Consider the following 7,833-nt stretch of genomic DNA (forward strand, 5'->3'; position numbering starts at 1 on the left):
TTGTGTCCATATTATGTGTTGCTGGATTTTTAAACTTGCCAAGAAAAGTTGAAAAATTTTAAATATGGTGATAATTTTAATTAAAAGAAAAATGCTTTTGTGCAGGACTAATAAACACATTTCTGGGTGGAATGTGGCCTGTTGTCTGGGCTTGCAATATGTGGGCTGGATGATCTCTACGGTTCTTTGAGTTCTAAAATTCTTTAATTTTCACATATCAGGAACAGATTAAAAATAGCAACAATAACCAGGGTCTGTGATCCTATTTTGTATTTTGTATTGCTCAAAATTATAGGCTGTTGTCTTGGTTTCATGAAAATGGATGAAAATGACTCAGCTGTTTGACATATAGACATCTCCTTAAGCACTATATTTATCTTCAGTGAATTGTACTAAGAAAGATTTGTGTGGCAACTCAGATCACATTTGGGATGATACATGGCTCTCTGTAGCAAAAACTGCTGTCTTTTATTTGATTCCTCAGATCTGTGTTGAATTTCAGCAAAATTGAGGAGAAGAAAAAATCAGTTCATGTCTCAATCAATTTCATGAACTAAAAGACAGATGAGATTTCTCTTTTGGCTCCAGATTTGCCTGTGCCTGCAGAATTGTTGGAGAATACTGGTGGTTGTCTGATCTCTTCCATGATAACTTTTTCCTTTTAATAAGAATGCAGCTGTGATTGACATTTGCTCTCCAGCCAGTAGCCTTCTTCTTTTGTTTCTTTCTTTTGTTAAGAGAATGTTGATTTCCCAATTAGCCACTCCTGTTGCAGTCTTAGTCTAGTGATTCTCAAAGAGTGCGCCTCAGACCAGCAGCATCAGCATCCAGAAACTTGTTAGAAATGCACATCTTTAGGTCTTGTCCCACGGGATTAAATAATTCTGGTGCTGCTGGCCCACCCCACAGCTCCAGGCTTGATGATTTATGCACTGTGTTGGTTTAAGAGTGAACATATGCTCCAAGTCAGTGGTTTTCAAACATTATGGTAGATCTGAATCACTTGGAGGGCTTGTTAAAACAAAAATTGTTGGTCCTTTCCCTCAGAGATTATGATTCTGTCGGTTTGGTTTGAGACCTAAGCATTTTTAACAAGTTTCCAGGTTAATGCTGGTGCTGCTCCTAAGAGATGCTGATGATCAGACTTTGAGAACCACTGCTCTGAGTTCGTGAGATTAAAGTCTGAGAATTTTGTTGAAATGCCACATGCATCAGTTAGCTGATGCTTCATAAAAGCTGTGTGAAATGTACCCCAAATCTTAGTTGCATACAGCAATAAGTACTTATTTCTCTTTTATGCGTGTGATCACTGGCTGGTATTTGACTGTTTGAGTCTGGGTTTGGCTGGATTTGGCTCCAAGCTTCAGGTTTAACCAAACTCTTCTCCACGTGTCTTTTATCCTCCCTGGTCCAATGGCTCAAAGCCTCAACTCAAAGCCTGGTCCTCTAAGAATAAAAGTCGAACTGCAAGTGACCAGGTCCCACTGTGCAAGCTTATTATACATCTAACTCAGGTCAGTTACATCTACTAATATTCTATTGGCCAAAGCATATCACATGATCAATACTAACATCAAAATCTCTCACGAAATTTGAAGGTGAGATAATGAATGTTTACTGAATGATAATCTATTGTATCTGGGAAAAAGTGCTTTTTTTCCCAGTTTTTTTTCCTCTACTATTTTTTTTATTTTATTTATTTATTTTTTAACATCTTTATTAGAGTATAATTGCTTTACAGTGGTGTGTCAGTTTCTGCTTTATAACAAAGTAAATCAGTTATACATATACATATGTCCCCATATCTCTTCCCTGTTGCATCTCCCTCCCTCCCACGCTCTCTATCCCACCCCTCTAGGTGGTCACAAAGCACTGAGCTGATCTCCCTGTGCTATGCGTCTGCTTCCCACTAGCTATCTATTTTACGTTTGGTAGTGTGTATATGTCCATACCACTCTCTCACTTTGTCTCAGCTTACCTTTCCCCCTCCCCATATCCTCAAGTCCATTCTCTACTAGGTCTGTGTCTTTATTCCCATCTTACCCCTAGGTTCTTCATGACCTCTTTTTTTTTTCTTAGATTCCTTATATATGTGTTAGCATATGGTATTTGTTTTTCTCTTTCTGACTTACTTCACTCTGTATGACAGTCTCTAGGTCCAGCCCCCTCACTACAAATAACTCAGTTTCGTTCCTTTTTATGGCTGAGTAATATTCCATTGTATGTATGTTTCCACTGGTTTTTTAAGCTAGTAAGCTAGAGCCTTGGATCTGTTAGTGGCTAACTTTGCAGCCGTATAGGAAAAGATTACCTCAGAATAAAGTCAATAAAAGGAAAGCCAGAGCTGAAAGCTGAAGAGAGGTAGAATCCTGAAGATTCAGCCATGTTAGAAACCACTTCTATCACTGAACTTTTTGTTAGGTAAACCAATACTTCTGTTTCTTCTTAAGCTGTTTCTTGCAACCTGACATCCTTAAGTCCATAGCCATGTACGAAATATTTAATGATTACCTTTCACTTTGTAAATCTTCATCAATCCTTGAGACAATGGACATTTCAATAAATATGATGCGTAAGTTCTGTATTGAAATGTTTGTTTGCCAAATTTCTCTTAGTACTGTGGTATTGTAGAGGTTTGATTCAAAGTTAAATTTAGTGCAGTAGAATTTGTCTTTAACCAAATACTTTCAATACCCTATAACATTTTATTTGGTCATATGTCAAAGGATTAGATAAAAGTTAAGTAGTTAAGTGCCATAGGTGACCAAAAGAGGACTTTATATCTTCTGGGGAGTACATTTGTTAGAAATAACATGATGATGCTACTAAGAGCAATGTTGGGCTAATGAGATGAATTTTTAACTTTTCTCTCCAGAAATAGATATTCTAAGACTGGCATGGCACTCCACCATCATCTTGGACCCAGTATCTTTCTATATTTCTTCTCTGCCATTCTTAATGTGTGGCTACCAATCTTTCCCCAGGGTCCAAGATTGCTGCCAGAACTCAGGCTCACATACCAGGCACGAGGGAGGAAGTGAGGAAGAGAAAAAAGGGTCCATGCCAGCTACATGCTACCCTTTTAAGGTACTTTCTAGATGTGTCCCCCAAGAAATTCTACTTGTACTTCATTGGCTAGACCTTAATCAGATAGACACAAGGTTGGCTGAGAAGTATAGTCTTTTTGGCTCAGTACTTTTATCTCCTGCATAAAATCATGGTTGTTTTATAGAGAAAGATGGGTAGAACTTAGTGAGCAGCTGGCCATCTCTGCTGCAAATACGAATTTCAGAAGTAAACGGTGAAGCATCTCTGATGGAAGTCAACATAAAATCAAAAACCGAGAGGAGGCAAACCGAAATGACTATAGAAATTGAATACAAACATATCTCAAAAGAGAATTGGAAAATGAAGTGCAAGTACTGATGGGTTAGGGAAGGAAATCAGAATGGTCACTAGAACTCCAGGCAAAGGGAAGATGGTGAAAAACACATTTTCTCAGGGTTTAATGGACACAGTTTTTGGAAGAGAAGTAAATGTGAATAGTTCAGTTTATAGAAAGGTGCACAATTGAGAGTGAAAGAACTTTTCAAATAAAACAAGTCAAAGTGTTTTTCAGCAGGCTTTATTAGACTCAGCTTGAATGAAGTATCTTTAAAAATTTCCATTTCTGATATACCTGACGCCACATTCCCTGTGCAGCCTGCTGGTGATAAATCTGCCCTTCAGAACAAAATTCCTCGTCTAGCAAGGTTATGTAATAAAGGCAATGCTAACATTTGAGTTTACTCAGAAGATATTTCTTATTGTAAAAACCTGCAGCATTTCGGTTGAAAAACATCATTACGTGAATTCCCTAGAGTGAGAGAGGGTCAACAACAGCATCTCTCTAACCTCACAAGGTATCAAGGACTATCGTCCTCCAGGTGATTGGGAACATTCTCAGAAAGGACATCTGATGACATGGGGGCAATGGCTCGGTATGGCCAGTGTGGGCAGGATTTTGGTTTAGGTTCAAGCAAATTCAAACAAGTGGTAAGGTGGAAGAACAGCAGTGGACAGGCAGACAGATCTGACCACAATCTAGTTCTGCTTTTTATTATATTCCATCATGATATTGAACCAATTTCTTCATTTCCCTGGACTTGCATTTCTTCATCTATGAAATGATGATAAGGATACCTATTCACAGTGGTGCTGAGAACATTAACGGGACCATGTAGGTAAAGTTGCTTAGCCTCGTGCTGATGGTGGACATTCAATTAATTCAAACCCCACTTCTATCCTTGGCCCTACCCTTCTCTCTTTCTCCTTTTTCTTTCTCTCTCTCTATTCTTCTTTTCCCACAGACTTCAAAATCTCCTAAAGCACCACAAGGAGGCACAGCATAAACCTCAGCTTATGTAACAGTAGGTTCCATGTAGCTCGCTGAGTTATGCCAGGGTAGAGTAGAAAGCCTCCTGGCTGGAAGTTCTGCCATTATTCTGAGTAGACTGTGCATGTGCAGAACTATATGCCATCAATCTATTTACTCCAATTTGTAGAATATGAGCTGCTTTTTTTTTTTAGTATCTTTTTTTTTTTTTTTAGATGTTGGGAGTAGGAGTTTATTAATTAATGTATTTATTTTTGCTGTGTTGGGTCTTCGTTTCTGTGCGAGGGCTTCCCCTAGTTGTGGCAAGCGGGGACCACTCTTCATCGCGGTGCACGGGCCTCTCACTATCGTGACCTCTCTTGTTGCAGAGCACAGGCTCCAGACGCGCAGGCTCAGTAGTTGTGGCTCATGGGCCTAGTTGCTCCACGGCATGTGGGATCTTCCCAGACCAGGGCTCGAACCCGTGTCCCCTGCATTGGCAGGCAGATTCTCAACCACTGCGCCACCAGGGAAGCCCGAATATGAGTTGCTTTGCGAAGTTCATTTTTCTATTCATTTCTTTCTTATATTTTCCACTTGTGATTTGCATAAGTTCTTGCTCTCTAGTCAAAATAATTATAGTATTCCCTATGTGTTTGTGTGCACACATGTTAACTTTCAGAATAAACCAGAAAATGAATAGTTTACTTTAGGTCTTCCCTGTTCTCACTTCCCCATGTCTTCATGATTTCCACTTGAACTTTGTTTTACATTTTTCACAATAATATGTGTATACTTTATTTCACAGCATTGCTCTGAAAAGCTATCAGTTCCATTTATTGCCATAGTTAGAGCCAGTTTTTTGATGTAATTACAGTAAATTATTCCTGTGAACATTAATCAGTTCAATGGGTCTCCAATCTCAGGTTCTGAAACACACAGCAGGTCAGTGTTATACATGTCTGGTTTTTACATAGCTTCTAGGCATTTTTAATACTATCAAACCTCACATCTTCCTAATGTTTTTCTGTCACTAAGGATGACCAAGTTGATACTCTAATAGAGAAGGAAAATTTGATGCTAAATTATTTTCGATATCACTAATTGAAAAAAAAACGCTCTTCAGCAAATAACTATTTCATCCAGCTGGACTTTAGAAAACATGCCTTTTCTGTATTCATATCCTTTGTCAGTGATTATGCTAATTTCACTTTTGTCTTTTATGGGCAATTTCAGAGGGTTTATCCAAAGCAGAACCAATAGGTGGCATCTTTCCTTAAGGATACAAGCAGATAATAAGTAGTATTTGTGCACTTCGACAACACTTTCTGAGTACCTACAATACGGCGTGCACTATGCCAGCAGTCTCTGAAAAGAGATGTTTCCCTGTCCTCAGCCATCTCACATAAAGGGAAACCACCTGGGACTTCCAGCTGGTATTACGTGTTCATTAGTGACTATGTATGGAGACAACATGAATTACTCATTTTCTAATTTATGCATTCATTAATTATTCACTTATTTCAATCATTCTTTTAATAAATATTATTTTAAAATAATTTAAAGTCATAACCCCTAACTTCCCACTTGGGTTGCTTGTTTTGTGTGATATTAATAATTATAATTCACAGATATTGAATGCTTATTGTTGCCAGGCTGTGTGCTAAGTATTTTCTGTTCTTTCATTTAATCCTCTTAATAACCTTGCAAAATCAGTGTATTTATTATTGCCATTTTATGGATGATGAAACTGAGATTTGGTGAGGATACTTACTCAACACCACTTAGGCAATTAGCAGTCGAGCTGGGGTTCTCATATTGCTCTGGAGCCCATGCTAAAAACCACTGTGCCATTCGGATTTAATATGGTATTAGTAGGGAAACTAAAGAGTCATTAGTCAGTGTGAAATTGCTCAGGGAAGTCTAACCTTAGAGCTTTTTTGATTCATTTGCTTATTCATTCACCCCTGTATCTAGCCGGTGTTGACTGAGACCCTTCTCTATGCTGGGCACTTTGCCGAGCCTCTGGAATACAAAGGCACACAAGATGCAGTCTTTGCCTTCAAGGAGTTACATCCTTGGATCAACTATTTGTTTTCTGTCTCCCTCTAAGGATTTCTCTTTTTCTTTTTTTTTCTTTTTTTTTGTGGTACACGGGCCTCTCACTGTTGTGGCCTCTCCCATTGCGGAGCACAGGCTCCGGACGCGCAGGCTCAGTGACCATGGCTCATGGGCCCAGCCGCTCCGCGGCATGTGGGATCCTCCCGGACCAGGGCACGAACCCGTGTCCCCTGCATCGGCAGGCGGACTCTCAACCACTGCACCACCAGGGAAGTCCTAAGGACTTCTCTTCTGATTACTCTTGAATCATGCAACATCTTAGCTGTATGAGTCCAGGAGGAGGTGTTTGCTGCTGACCCTTGGCAATGGACTGCTATAGGAGGTCTTTCTGATCTGATTTTAATTACATATTCAAATGTCAAGATATCACAGCACAGAAAATATAAGTGGGGAATTCTGACAAGGAAAACATTATTTTCTAATTCTTAAAAAGAGACTGTGCTAACATTTAGACTTCAAAGGGCATATCACCTGATATGTTAAACAGAAAACCCAAGAAGTTGCTAATTCCAAGAGGGACAAAATTGATTAGAAGATAAAGCATTATTTTTACCCAAGATGAACACTGCACTCAAGGCCATTTCTGAGGTGAAAGAATGGGGCAATTATCTGTAATTCCAGTCATGAGCTATTTCTATGGCTTCCAGAAGAGAGAACTGAATTGCAGCTACACAGCCCTCCAGGGGTCCTGCATTTTTGCCAGAGACATTCTTTCTCAGATTCTATTGAAAGGGGTAGAAAAGGTGCATATTTGATGAGAGTGTAAACATCGATAGTGACCAGAAGATTAAAACCTATTATTCAAATTTAAGGCATCCTGTTATCAACAACTTGATAAAAAAAAATCCAACTTTTAATGAAGTGCATATGACTAAAGCCAAATGGAAGCTATTTTGAGAGGTGTAAAACAACGTTGCCATGATATCTTCCAGAAACAAACAGATGCCTCATGGTATGGGAGCAAATGGGAAACCTCAGACTCCCCAGGGCTGGTGATCTGTCTGAGAGTCAGGGAAGTGTTGGCTTACTCTGCTGGGCTAGGTTCATTTCCATTTCATGCATTTTAAAACCTTCCCATTTCATTCTTGCCAAATGTATGATGTTAGGAAATCCCCATTTCTGGGGTGTGGCACCTACCCGCCACCTCTTGGGGCTCTGACTCACTCTGCGCAGGACCAGCAGTAGATAGGAAAGCAAGATGGAAAAATACGCTTTGCTTCTTTGAAGACAGTCTCTGACTCAGCACAGTTACACACTCAAGTTACACTACAGAAGACAGTGAATATCAGTTTATAAAAGGCTGTTATTGTTCATTCTCAACTTTTCCCAGTAGTGACTATAAAAATCCATAGTATCAG

Source organism: Mesoplodon bidens (assembly GCF_964165515.1).
Source record: "Mesoplodon bidens genome assembly, chromosome: 8".
Taxonomy (NCBI): Eukaryota; Metazoa; Chordata; class Mammalia; order Artiodactyla; family Ziphiidae; genus Mesoplodon; species Mesoplodon bidens.